This window comes from Scylla paramamosain, chromosome 32 (genome assembly GCF_035594125.1).
Source record: "Scylla paramamosain isolate STU-SP2022 chromosome 32, ASM3559412v1, whole genome shotgun sequence".
In the NCBI taxonomy this organism is placed as follows: domain Eukaryota; kingdom Metazoa; phylum Arthropoda; class Malacostraca; order Decapoda; family Portunidae; genus Scylla; species Scylla paramamosain.
In genome coordinates, this window is record NC_087182.1 from 2,243,755 (window position 1) to 2,246,254 (window position 2,500).

Genomic DNA, 2,500 nt, shown 5'->3' on the forward strand with positions numbered 1-2,500 from the left:
CACCTCACTTTCCTAATTACGTAATTGTCATAATTAGTAAGTTGGAAGCTCATTAAGACTTGTTACCTTGAGGATGCGAGTGATGAGGTGTGTGTGTGTGTGTGTGTGTGTGTGTGTGTGTGTGTGTGTGTGTGTGTGTGTATGGCATGCAAGTCGTTTCCTTTACTTCCTTATATATACACTCATGATTCTCTCTCTCTCTCTCTCTCTCTCTCTCTCTCTCTCTCTCTCTCTCTCTCTCTCTCTCTCTCTCTCTCTCTCTCTCTCTCTCTCTCTCTCTCTCTCTCTCTCTCTCTCTCTCTCTCTCTCTCTCTCTCTCGACGAGTTTACCTTAAGATATCCTCAGGCTGGTTTTGCTGATCAGGCTTTGGGAGGAAGAGAAGGAGGAGAAGGAGAATGTGTGTGTGTGTGTGTGTGTGTGTGTGTGTATGTGTATGTGTGTGTGTGTGTGTGTATGTGTGTCTTGTTTGTATGATTGATGGTCCTTCCGCCGCTGCTACGTCAGGAGGGGCATAAGATGAGGCATATTGAGGAGGAGATGTCCAGGAGTAACAAGCCTCCTCCTCCTCCTCCTCCTCCTCCTCCTCCTCCTCCTCCTCCTCCTCCTCCTCCTCCTCCTGGAACAAACATCGCCGTATTGGTTGTCCTCATCATTATGGCAAGTTGCTATGGCCAACCATTTTCTCTCTTCCCGACCCCCTACCCATCCCTCCCGCCCCTCCATCCCTCTATCTCTCTCTCTCTCTCTCTCTCTCTCTCTCCTCCTCACCTCTACCCGCGCCAGTCCTCGCAAGTCTCGTGCGCCTTCGTGATACCGTAGCACAAGTCCCTCCATCCCTCCAGGTCTCTCTCTCTCTCTCTCTCTCACTCTCTCTCCCTCCCTCCCTGTCTCCCTCTCTCTCCTCCTCCTCCCTATATCAAACCATTCTCTACATCCTTCCACTCTCGCTCCCTCCCCCTCACAACTCTCTTTCCACTACGCTCTCTCTCTCTCTCTCTTCCTCTCCCTCTCTCGGCTTCTCCTTATCCTCCCCCGGTCCCTCCCCAGCCCCCGCCCGCCGCCCCCCACACTCCCCGCGCACTCGCAAACCCCTCAGCCGGCACTGACGAGACATCAGCCCAGAGACTCACACTCACTCCCGCCACCTCGGAGTCTCCCTCTCTTGCTGGTCCCGTTTCCTCTCTCTTCCTTCCCTACTCCCCCGCCCCCAGCGTCCCTCCGTCACCAGCAGCGAGGTGGGGAGTGTGCGGGAGTGCGCAGAGCGGGGAGAGGGGCGCCAGGGAGATAAGGCGTGAGGGAAGTGTGAGTGCAGCTCCAAGACGAGAGGGAGGGAGTCGCGCGCTTCTTGAAGGAGTGGTCGATGGTCGCGAGTCATCGGTACACACACGACCACGCTGCTCCTCCTCCTCCTCCTCCTCCTCCTCCTGACGCTGTGTGCGTGTGTGCGCGTGTATGTGTGTGGTGTCACGTGAACTGTGTAAACATCGTGGCGTGCGGCGGCGGCGGTGTAGGTGTTGTGTTGTGTTGTGCTGTGTTGTCGTGCTGGCCACCTGCATGTGCTCGCCGGCGGGTCACCTGAGTACCTGTGTTGCGGTGCAGTGTGCTGGTGGCCGCGGCCCTGACACGTGCTGCCACGTGCTCACACCGCACGTGCGCAAGGCTGCCCACGTCCTACACCTGCGTCATGAGTGTGTGCGCGCGGCCATGTGACTGCAAATATGTTTCTCCGTAAACGTTCATGTGCGTGTGGCGGCGGCGGCGGCGGTGGTGGCGGTGGTGATGGTGGTGGTGCAGACGCCGCCCGCCGCATGGGTCCCCAGCCTCCTGACGTGGCCTTGCGTGCCTCCCGCCAAAGTTACGCCTCATGTGTTATAAACTTGGACGCAAGAAGTGAAGGAGGCAAAGTTGCAGATGGAGAAAACGATTATGTAAGCGGGCGGCGAGAGAAGGGAAGGAGGGTCACGGCGGACGAACGCCGCGCCGGCCTTGGCAACATTGCTGAAGTTTGGCGGCGGCGGCGGCGGCGGCGGCGGCGGCGGCGGCGGCGGCGGTGATGGTGGTGGTGGTGTGGTGGTGGTGGTGGTGGTTGTGAGTGAGTGAGTGAGACAGGCACAGCATCGCCTGGGCGGGGGAGAGAGGCTGGTGTGAGGCGGGAGGGCAGCATGGAGGCAGGGAAGAGAGGCCTGGCTTACCCCTATCTGAATTATTCAAGGGAGAGGCAGCCAGCGGAGTGAGCGGAGAGGAGAGAGAGGATGGCGGGCTGGCGGTGGGCGGGCGGGCGGCAGCAGGCCCACCAAACCACTCGCAGGGCCCGCTAGCATCGAGTGGCGCCACACACAGTTGCCAGGGAGGCTTATATCTTACCTCGCCTTCCCTCCAGCCTTCCTCCTGCCTGCCTGCCTTCCCTCACCGCCTCCTGCACCTCCTCCGTCAGGCTGTGTTGGCGTGCCGTCCCCCCGGGCAGGGCTGAGGGGTGCGGGACTCAGGGGCGGTTTAGGG

The 2,500-nt window shown here is 59.6% G+C and overlaps 2 protein-coding genes across 18 annotated transcripts in view; both read left to right on the forward strand.

Moving 5' to 3' along the window:
- The window catches only part of LOC135089017 (trafficking kinesin-binding protein milt-like), a 188,756-nt gene that overhangs the window by 165,742 nt on the left and 20,514 nt on the right, over positions 1–2,500 (forward strand). The window lies entirely within an intron of this gene.
- The window catches only part of LOC135089023 (uncharacterized), a 7,964-nt gene continuing 5,755 nt past the window's right edge, over positions 292–2,500 (forward strand). Inside the window, exon 1 of one of the 6 annotated variants that reach the window (XM_063984175.1) lies at positions 292–1,929. The gene's annotated coding sequence lies outside the window, so the exon portion shown is untranslated. The remainder of the gene's footprint in view (positions 1,930–2,500) is intronic. The other 5 variants (XM_063984176.1, XM_063984177.1, XM_063984178.1 and 2 more) reach the window with 5 other exon arrangements.